This window comes from Lupinus angustifolius, chromosome LG04 (genome assembly GCF_001865875.1).
Source record: "Lupinus angustifolius cultivar Tanjil chromosome LG04, LupAngTanjil_v1.0, whole genome shotgun sequence".
In the NCBI taxonomy this organism is placed as follows: domain Eukaryota; kingdom Viridiplantae; phylum Streptophyta; class Magnoliopsida; order Fabales; family Fabaceae; genus Lupinus; species Lupinus angustifolius.
The window spans coordinates 22,446,166-22,458,230 of NC_032012.1; positions in this window are offsets into that span (position 1 = coordinate 22,446,166).

The following is a 12,065-nucleotide window of genomic DNA, read 5'->3' on the forward strand; positions in this document are numbered from 1 at the left end:
ATTTAGGAATTGGTGTATTCTTATGTTTAGGTAGGCATGGGCTATATATGTAAGCAACACGAAGATGGGTATAAAAAAAAGTCTAATATACAAGATTCTTACTTAATAAAGTTTAGAAATAGTTAATATATATAGTTTTACTTAAAAACGGAGAGATTACTTCTATGATAAAACAATGCTAGGGAGAAAGTAAAAACACAAAAGGAATTGAAATTGTCTGCGTGGATGAATTGATAGACGAAAAAGAATCTCAATTTGTCAAGTCCTCCTCCTTAGTCCATACTAAAATTTCCTCATTAATAGAGAAGCAAATACATGTTTTTTTATTATTTTTAGTGGCAAAAATGTAATATTATTACAATCAAAAGGATAAATATATTATTGAAAGATGTATTTTTTTGTATTTTGAAACATTTGTTTCTCCATTAATGGAGAGAATCCTAACTCATAGAAAATTAATATAAAAATATAATGCAGCAGAGTAACTAACTAATAAGAAATCTTTTGCATGTACCCAAAAAAAATAGTTATTAGTGTAAACAAGAAGATTCAATTTAATGAGTTAACAATAATGGATTATTTTGTAAACAAAAATTTATTGTCCCAAATTTTATTCGTCCAATGATAATGAAATAAAAATAAAAATAATATTAAATATTTAATTTTTTTTAATTAATATAGTATGACTTTATTAGTACCAGATATGATATGAGACAACTATATTGTTAATTTATAGGTGATAGATATTGTTATATTAATTGTTTTTATTTATATAATTTAATAAAAGGGTGAAAATTTAAGGTAAGTGGGCACGTTAGGTTTCAGAGAAAGGAAAGTTTGAGAGTTGGGATCCAACTGGTAGGTGCTGTCTGTAGCCTTATTTGGAGTGGGTTGCTATGCTAGTCACGCTTTTCAGAACCGTGTGTGCCTTAAAATGTGATGTTTGTGCCTCTGCACATGAAGCATCTAAGTTTACTTCAAACTTTGACTCAGACACTGTAAAGCTTGTACTTTACAGCTACATTCTTTTTAATACTTTTACTATTTATAGCCAGGAATGTTCTTTAATAAATAATAATATGTTATATGTTATCCTATAAGATCAATATATATTATAACTATGATATGTAACTTTTATGAGACAATCATAATATTAAATGAAATATAATAATGAGAAAATATGTATGTATTGGTAGAGTACGACATTGTTATTGCATTATTTATCTTTCATATTTAATCATTATTAAATTTTAAAAAAATATATAAATGGTAGATGAAGTGGTGACAATACATAAATACACATGCTTCAATTTAATACTTGTAACTATCATTTCTACCAGGGCTTTATAAATTAATTAGAATATGTTATATCTTTCTTTTTAAATAGGACTTACCTTGATAATACTTGATTCTACCTCATGTGTGGTGGTGTATTTTACTTTTTATAAATCGTTTATTTGAGTAGATATGATTACAAAGATGACAAAATTCTATTTCCTTAGTGCTTCCACATCCCTTATTTTAAGGGAATCTTAAGTGGGCTTACTTATTAACTATGCACATCCGGATTCTTGTGTTATTCTTATCTAATAAACACATTTCCGGCTTGTGCGCAGTCCATGTTGTGCTTTTTTTAAGAATAGTTATAAAAATAGTATCTTATTAGAAGGTTCAACTAGAAAATCAATAAATCAGTTCCTATATGAATGTTGTTTTATAATTATAACAGTCATGTAATTATACTAATCAAAATCGATCAAAATAATTATACTGATTAGTTTTCACTTAAATCGTATTGATATAATGACCAATTTTATTAAAAAAATCAAAATTTTAATTAAAATACAAACATTACATTTGTGTATACTTCAAAAAAATTAATATATAATCAAGTCACATATTTTATTTTAACAAATAGTTTAAGTAAAAATATTTATTACATTAGTTTTTAGTTTTAACATCAGTTATTAAAAGATATATATATATATATATATATATATATATATATTTTAATAATCATTATTTGAACAACAATATCAATACTTTAACTAATTTGATAACCAATATAATATTAATAACCCTGTATTTTTAAGCACATAATAACTTAAAGCAAGCACATGATGATTGTTCATGACCCCAAAACTACACCTTTAGACATAATGGATAATAGAAATTCAATATTATTAAATATAAAAGTGGATAAGTAATGTGTACCATTTAACACTTAATGATAATTTACATTTGATGTTTTACGTAGATTCCATTTAAAAATATAAAATTCATTCACGAAGGTACACACTCTCTTCTTTGTACTACTAAATTTATTTTCTTATTATATGATAAGAAATTAATCAATTTTAAAGTATGTAAAATATCATATAACAAGTGTCATTCTCATGATTCAGATTCTTCATTTTTTAGTTTTTCTATAGATTTAATAATGTCTTATATTACTAGATCAATCATTGTAGGCTATGCTATTCATTTTAAAATTCTTATTTATGATTTTAGTCCTACCTTTAAAAAGTTTCCTCACATGTAACTTAGTTATATTTATTAAACAATTTGGAATGAAATAATGAAAGAACAAAATCTTTATTATAGGTTTAAGAATATGAACGGCAAAGGAAGTCACATTCTCAAATATTCTAATTCCAACATTCAATTAAACTAAATTAGTATGTCCCAATTAATCCACATGCTCGAATCTCGATAACGATATATGATTACTTAGATGTACTTGAATTTCTCTACTTGTAATCATTATTTATCCAAAGGACCAAAGGTCAACAAATTTTCTCAAGTTGATACCTCCAAATATACTGCTATCTGTAATAAAATTGTAACTGGTCAAAGTGGATAACATCTGCGCATTCTGTGGTTTACATAGGACATTGTCGGATACCCTTTTATCTGAGTCGGTTTTTGTTAAAAGTTGAAACATGTTCCTCTGTGATAAACAAAAAATATTAAAATAGCAATTAAAATAGAATGGGAATACTTTAATTGATCGATATTAGAATGATCACCTTGTTGTGCTTATGTTATTCAATTTCATTTACCTAATCCATTAGTAATATCTTTTAATAATATATGGGGCATTGTTTAAGCGACATTAGGTTGTTTTGAGTAGGAATGAAAATTATATATCCCATTTTTTATGTCACGTTTGTGTTCCAAATAAATTAAAAGATCACCTAATTAAACAGAAAATTTAGCTAACTTGAGATATAAAAATATGATTTTTTTGGAATATGGAATTCTTTTCAAATTAGGTTTAAAATAATTGTTTTCCCATATTATCAATTGAATGAAATGGTATACATGCATGCATGGTTCACCTCAAAACGCGGGCAAAAGTTGAATCCAAATTATTAAACTCAAACAACTAAAAGTTGTTTATTATATTAAACACAGGCAAATCAGAGAGAAAAGAAGAAAACTTGATTAAATTTTATTAGTATCAGTTACACAGGAGCATTTTGCCATGTGACATTGTCACCCAGGCCTGTGCTTAATTAAGGCAAACCAATGAGTGCTGCAACAAAGTATAATAAACTAAACATGACAATAATTCAGCTTAAGTTACGGGAGGAGGGGGTCTATTGGTACATAAATTATTCAATTTATTCAATTATATAATTGTCTACCATTATCATTAGCCAACAAAGGTTGATCTACTCAATGATAAGAATATGAGTGTGAGTTCAAATCATGAAAACATATATCTACTTGTAGGTTAAGGATGTGTGCACACCTAACTTCTCTAAACCGGGATGCATTTTTACTTAAATATAATGAAATCCTTGGAATATAAGTGATATAAACTTTTTAGTTACAAAAATGTTTAGCATGCGCAAGTTATAATTAGGGTGTAATATTTATATTTTATCAGTGTAAAGATTTATACATATTCAATTCATCATCTATAATTCATTTGTTTACTAATTCAATAATGATAAAATATGAATGATAGATAATAATGATAATATAAAAATATGTTACATTATCAATATATATATGTTTTTCTCTTCTTTATTTGTTTTGGATTGGGGAAGGTCAAGGGTGCAAGGGACCCAATATTACACCATTAAGGTTACAAATTAATCATTATTTGGTATTATCCATCGATTATACTTCATAATCATTGACATTTAGATACAAATACTACAAATAAATGATATACAACAAAACGATTATACATAAATTTTTAAACTGATAATGTATAAATATTATACTCAATAAAAAATACTTTTCAAAACTTAAAAGAATATGCTACAGGTTGAGGTGCATGAATTAATGACTCTCCTGCTAGTCATGGTTGGTAGAATATACTAATAATGGCCATCAAGTGGGTGTCATTTAAATGGTGGTAAGGATGATGACAGGATGATATTTATATACAAAATGCAATTATCAAAACAGATTAAAAATGTATCTTTTATATATAATTGAAAACATGTTTTTCGGCGAAATGTTCAGGAAAAAATCGCCTTTTTCCTCTCTAATCATAGTTTTATATATATCCTACCACCCCTTGCAGTTGCAGTTGGTATAGGCTTATGCCCTTATCTGGTTGCTGCCTTTCTCATTCTGTGTATTTTATTTTGGACTTCCATTTTTTCAGGTGAGTTGAGTGATGATTTGGGGACTGAAGGCCTATATATATAGTACCACTGTTCCCTTTTGTAAACTATTAAATTTTTTATAGGTAAGTTGGATCATCATGATTTGAAATTTCTTTATAGACTATTAGTAGTCAAATTCTTAACAATTGTATCAACCTTCATTGTAGACATCTAGCTAGCTTGATAGTAAGATTTGAAATTTCTTTATATTAAAAGTATAAATTAATCCAAGTATAAAGATATATAAATTTGTGTATATAGGAAAAAGTTAGTTGTAACTTCCTATTTAATATTAGTAGTTTGAAATTCTGTTAAAGTAGTTAACTACTACTTTCTATAAAGAGTAAGTCAATAAATCATTGTATGCAAAAAATATCTACTTCGTTCTTTTACTTCTCAATCTTCCATAGTCTCTTTCTTCTTCTTCTGTTACTTGGCATTGCTGAATTCCAACAAATTATGATATCAGAGCATAGAGATCCAACAACCTGTAGGTGTGTATAAGTGGTTGGGTGAGAGCTAGGAAGGGATCAAAATTCATTGCCTGTGAATCAGCTTGATAAAGAAGGCAAGGCGGAAATTCAGAGTGTGGGATCAGAGGAGACTTGAAGAAAGCAGATCGGTTGAAAGATGGTTGGAGGAAATGGCAATAATCTCCCCTCTATGGGACTACCCATTCTCACTGAAAAAATTGGGATCGATGGAGGACACAGATGAAAGTGTTATTTTGCTTTCAAGAAGTAAGTAAAGTGATCGAAGATGGCTTTCTTCACCTAGGTCTTGATGCCACAGAGACACAGAGAGCAATACATAAGGAAGCCAAGAAAAGGGACAACAAAGCCTTGTTTCTGATCCACTAGTGTGTGGATGATGTTCATTTTGAGAAAATTCAAAATGCAATCACTTCCAATGAGGCATGGGATATACTGATCAGAAGTCATGTCGGGGGAGACAAAATAAAGAAGGTAAAGCTTCATTACACATGGAAGAAGGTGACAAAATTGGTGAATACTTCACCAAGATTCTGACCATAACAAATCAAATGAAAGGCTATGGGGAATCAATCCCGGATCTCATGATAATTGAAAAATCATGAGATCCTTGCCTCAAAGATTTGACTTCATAGTGGTAGCTATTGAAGAAGCAAAGGATATAGCTACAATGAAGATAAAAGAACTGCAAAGCTCATTGGAAGCCCATGAATTGAGGTTGTTTGACATAAATCTAATCAAGAAATCTGAACAAGCATTGAAGCAAGTCACTTCATGGAAGAGGATAAAAGGAAAGATAAGAAATGGAAGGGAAAACAAGGTTATCACAAAAGAGGACACATGAATCTAGCTAGATCAAATCATGATTGGACTGAATCCTCAGATAAAGGAGGAAGAACAAGATTGAACCAAAAGAGATTTGACAAAGGCAAGGTAGAATGTTACAATTGTCATAAGCTGGATCATTACTCTTATGAATGTACCAAAGATAAGTCCAACTTGATCAAGAACCATGAAGAAGCCTATGCAACATATGAATCAGACTCAGAATCACTGAACCTAATGGTGACAACTTCTACTACAGACTCATATACTGAATCCTGGTATCTAGACTCAGGATGCTCAAACCACATGACAAAGCACAAGGAGTGGTTGATACACTTTGACTCAGCAAAGAAGAGTAGGGTAAAGTTTGCAGATGATAGCTCTCTAGAAGTGAGGGAGCAGGGAATGTAGTCATCATTAGGGAGAATGGATCTAAGGCCATAATCTCAAATGTGTTGTATGTGTCCAAAATGAAATGCAACCTCCTAAGCATAGGTCAACTAATAGAAAAGGGATTCACTGTCCTGATGAAAAATGGAAAACTTGAGCTCTTTGATTCTGAAAACAAGTTGATTTTCAGAAGTAAAGTGAATAAGAATAGCACATTCCAAGTTAACAGAAAGGTTGTTGAGATTCACTACTTGGACTCTATGGAGATCAATGATGAGAATTGGCTATGGCACTCAAGATATGGTCACTTAAACTTCAAGAGTTTGCATCAGGTAGGATCAAGACAAATGGTCTCTGGTATGCCAATAATAACTCTACCTGAGAAGACTTGTGAAGTCTGCTTAATAGGAAAACAAACAAGGAAGACATTCAAATCAGAAGTAAAGATGAAGTCCAAGTCAATCCTAGAAATAGTATACTCTAATGTATGTGGCCCTTTTGAAACATCCTATTTAGCTGGAAACAAATATTTCATAATATTTGTAGATGAATTCAGTAGAATGACTTGGCTAGATGTAATAAAGGTAAATAGTGATGCCTTTGAATCCTTTCTGAAATTCAAAGCCCTTGCGGAAAAGGAAAGTGGTAAAAATTTGAAGCTTCTAAGAACAGATGGAGGAGGAGAATTCACTTCAAATGAATTTGAATCATACTGCATGAAGAATGGGATAAGGCATGAAATCGCTGCACCCTACACTCCTCAACATAATGGTTTGGCTGAAAGGAGAAACATGACCATCATGAACATGGCAAGAAACTTGATCCAAGGTAAGGAACTACCACAAAAACTATGGGTTGAAGTAGTGTCAACATTTGTATATCTACTAAACAGATCTCCAACAAAAGGCTAGAAGGGAAAGTACCAATTGAGGTCTAGACAGGAAGAAAACCAGTTGTGGGTCATCTCAAGGTGTTTGGGTCACTAGCCTACAGACATGTACCAGATCAAAGAAGAACTAAACTTCAAGATAAAAGTGAGGCCATGGTATTTATAGGCTATCACTCAACTAGTGCATACAAACTCTATGATCTAGTGAAAGAAAGAGTGTTGATTAGTAGAGATGTGGTGGTTCTAGAACATGAGAAATAGGACTGGAAACAGATGCAAGCTAGCATGACCAAATTGATTATTGATGTTCCTGAAATCACAAGCAATGAGTCTATCACAGAAAACTTAGCTGAAACAGGTCATGAAAATCCTACAGTTCAAAGATCTTAGAGATCAAGATCAATGCCCAACAGATTCAGAGACTATGAGATACACTCTGATGATCAAATCAATGAGAAAGGTGATCTCGTACATCTAGCACTAATGGCAGAAGCCAATCCTATCAATGAGTCAGAAGCTTTAGCACAAGAAGAGTGGAAAACTGCAATGGTTGAAGAGATCAAGTCAATATAAAGAAATGAAACTTGGGACTTGGTCGAGCTACCACTTGACAAACACCAGATATGAGTAAAATGGATATTCAAACAGAAACTCAACCCTGATGGATCAATCTTTAGGTACAAAGGAAGATTGGTTGCTAAAGGGTTCATACAAAGACAAGGGCTAGATTACAAAGAAGTATTTGCCCATGTAGCTAGAATTGAAACCATAAGGACAATTGTAGCAATTGTGAGTGCAAGAAACTGGGGATTATTTCAGTTTGATGTAAAATCAGCATTCCTACATGGTCCACTTATGGAAGAGGTATATGTGCAACAACCACCAGGCTTCATAATAAAAGGCAAAGAGCAATATGTCTACAAGCTAAAAAAGGCTCTATATGGTCTTAAACAAGCACCAAGGGGCTGGAACAAGAGGATAAACTCATTTCTATTCAAACTCAACTTCAAGAAATGTCTAGTTGAGCATGGAGTCTATGTCAAAGAAGATGCAGAATGTTAAATTATGATTATTTGTCTATATGTAGATGATTTTCTAGTAACAGGGTCAAACATTGAAAGGATTGAAGAGTTTAAAAGGGTGATGAAGGCTGAATTCGATATGACTGATCTAGGAAAGCTAAATTACTTCCTAGTAATGGAGTTTGCATACACTGGAGAAGGAATAATGATGCATCAAAAGAAATATGCAACTGAGGTACTAAAGAAATTCAACATGAACTCCTACAACTCAGTTGGAAATCCAGTTGAAACAAGCTTGAAATTGACTGAAGATGAAGAAGGTGAGCCAGTTAATGAAACTATGTTCAAGCAGATAGTAGGATCATTGAGATTCTTGTGTAATAGTAGACCAGACTTATCCTTTGGGGTTGGTCTTGTGAGTAGATTCATGTGTAAACTCAAGAAGACTCATCTACTAGCAGCTAAAAGTGTGATGAGATGCATCCAAGGAAGAATTGATCAAGGAATTTTGTTCCCATATGGTAGACAAAGATTAGAACTGGAATTGATTGGGTATGCAGATTCTGATTATGGTGGAGACTTGGTTGAGAGGAAGAGCACTTCAAGATACTTGTGTTTACTCAACAATGCTCCTATCTCGTGGTGTTCCTCAAAATAGCAAGTTGTTGCTCTTTCTAGATGTGAAGCAGAGTACATCTCAAGTTGCTTTGCTGCTTGCCAAGCTGTGTGGCTCGAGGAGTTGCTAATGGAGATAAAGGTGGAAGTGAAAACGCCTCTACAACTCAGAATTGATAATGTTTCAGTAATAAGTTTGTCAATAAATCCAGTGAGTCATGGCAGAAATAAACACATTGAAGTGAGGTTTCATTTCCTTAGAGACTTAGTAAACAAAGAGAAGCTTCAAGTGGTGTATTGCAAGACTCAAGTGCAATTGGCAGACATACTTACTAAAGCTCTAAGAGGTGATAGGTTTGAAGAATTGAAGAAGAGAATAGGTGTTATATCTCTTAGGAACTTGTCTTAGGGAAGAGTATTAAAAGTATAGATTAATCCAATTTAGTGAGTGATTTTGATCAGGTCTTTCTTGATCTTGCTGGTTTGAACTCTTCCGTCTATCTGAGGTGTATCTGCAATAGGAACATATGGTGCTATTATTCAGAAAAAACATTAGCATTTATGCTTGCAAGAGCCTTTTTGTTTACCACATCTTTCATTTTCACATCCACATTCTTTGAAGAATCCCACATCTAATAATCATGTCATTTGAAAAGATATTAAACTCATAATAAAACTACGTAAGACATGGAAAGGAATAAAATAAAATATAAATGACATTGTTTCCCCTTTTTTGTTAAAAAATGTAAATGACTTTGCTACTATTTTATTAATATTTTTAGAGTTAATTAAATGTTAGAGAATTAACTGAATTTTAAGAATGGATAGAGTAATGTAGTTGTGTAGATATTTTGATTCTATTGGTTAAATACTCGAAGGAAACTCAGAACAAGAAGCAATTGTTGTATTGAAGTCCAAGTTCTCAATGAGCTGAGTCTTAGTTTGTAAAGTGCACTCGCCAAGCAACTCCTTCCCACCTGTTTTTAATGTATTAATAATGTTGCTTTACTTATGTCTTACTTTATATTTTATTAATTGTGTTTGGAGCTAAAATTGTAACAACCTGTATGTTGTGGTGAGGTTGTTTTGTCAACTTTATTGAAGAAGGATGAGAGCTATATGAGTGAAGAAGGAAAAATTGTAGGTGTAAGTAATTTAATGTATTTTGCATACTTCCATTTATGACCTAGGAAATGCTTGTCTTAAAACAATCTGATGTTGATATGTGTTGGATCATTTTATAAGTTTATAGTATGGAGTGTAATCATGTTGAACATTTTAAGTTCTAATCTTCTACACCTCTGCTTATATTAGTTGCCAAACTCCCTTAATGCATTTACATTATGCTGAGAATTGTCATTAGAGTGTGTTCAATGTCTTTTTTTTTCTCAAATCTCTAAAATAATTTGATAGTTTGAGTGCCACCATGACACACTAAAATCAACCCCAAATCAAGATTGAAGGGTTTGAAAGATAGGGCATATCTAAGTAACTTGTAATTAATTTATTATTGATGATGTAGTCAATACAACTACAATATTCAAATAAAATATAATGCACCGACGCATAGAAGAACATGTCTGATTAAAGCACACAATGTCCACACTGTTAGATATGTCCTGATGATTGGTGAAATATCAATCCTAGGATCTTGAATCTCATGATTCTCACACATAATATAAAACAAGGATACAAAGTTATACCTGAATCTATGAATCCATGTTCTTGGATCTACTCCTTCAATATACATTTTGAGAGAGTTTTGGTATGATGGTCTTCCTCAACCAAATCCTTAATTCCTTTTGGGACCTTCGTTTTCTCTCTGATGGGGAGAGGTGAAAACTATTTGTGATTTGGTGTCTTGGGGACCATAATTGTTCCTTATACATTAACTTATAGGGTTCTTATTATTCCATATAGGCCAACCGTTTGGGTATCCACTCATTAAGCTCATATTCATTATCAGTTTTAGAAGTCTTTTAGGTTGTCATTAATTAGATCACTTATTTTGTAACCTCCAAAATAATTAGTCAATATAATTGTATTAAATATATAATGTCCACCTTAATTAGAAATTATGAATTTCTAACACACACAAAATGTATTCAACTCTAGATGATGTGGTAAGATTGGTAACTAAGATTACAAGCTCCAAGCTTTAACCTTAATATGTTTTGTGTAACACCCCAAAATAATAATTAATAAATTGAGTTATTGTTAATTAGTGTGTATGATTTTGGGCTTTTATGAAATGATTGTTATATGATTTTTTATGTGCCTAGTGTTAGTTAAATAAATTGTGTAATAGTTTAAAATATATTTAAGATTTGAATAATATAATAATAATCAATTAAGAGAATAAAATAGATAGAATTATTATTTAATAGTAAATAAGATATTAGATTAGTTTATATATAAGAGTAAGGAGAAAGGGAAACCCTAGCAGCCACCAGAGAAGGAAAAGAAAATTAGGAAGGGAAGGGAAGGAACAAGATTTCTACATAAACTCATTATCAGGTAACATTAAAACCCCTTAAAACTCCATGAATAAGGAAGAATTAAAGGTGGAATGATAGATGTCAATACAATTAAAAGACGATTTGACATATCACTCCAAACCCTTGCAGATTATTGATCATAGTACCAAAACTCTAAGGAGTAAGACAATTCTTTTGGTAAAAGTTCTATACCTTGTGGATCCATTCTTGTTTTACTACATATTCTTTTATATATAGTTCTATCATAAATTGTTGCAAATAAAACACAAGTGACTTCCTTTCTCTGCACTTCTATATACAATTGTCTTGATTTTGTGTTTGCTTTACATAAACAGATGTATGCGGTGTATTTTCAAATTAATTAAGATTTATGCTTATGAATGTTTATGAGACAACATTTTGTCCTCTTAATTCTATACTGAAATTCCTATTTTACAATTATATTGTTTTGCTACCATACGAATATTTCAAATTATAGAATTGAATTATATGCTATAACAGACAAATATAATTAGTAGTATACTTGAGTTTATTATCAATGTTTGGTTGTACCTATATTACTATTACTATTACTACTATTATTATTATTATTATTATTATTATTATTATTATTATAATAATAATAGTAAATGAATGTTAGTTTAGATAATAATGATATATGTATACTAATATATATATATATATATATATATATACATACACTAATA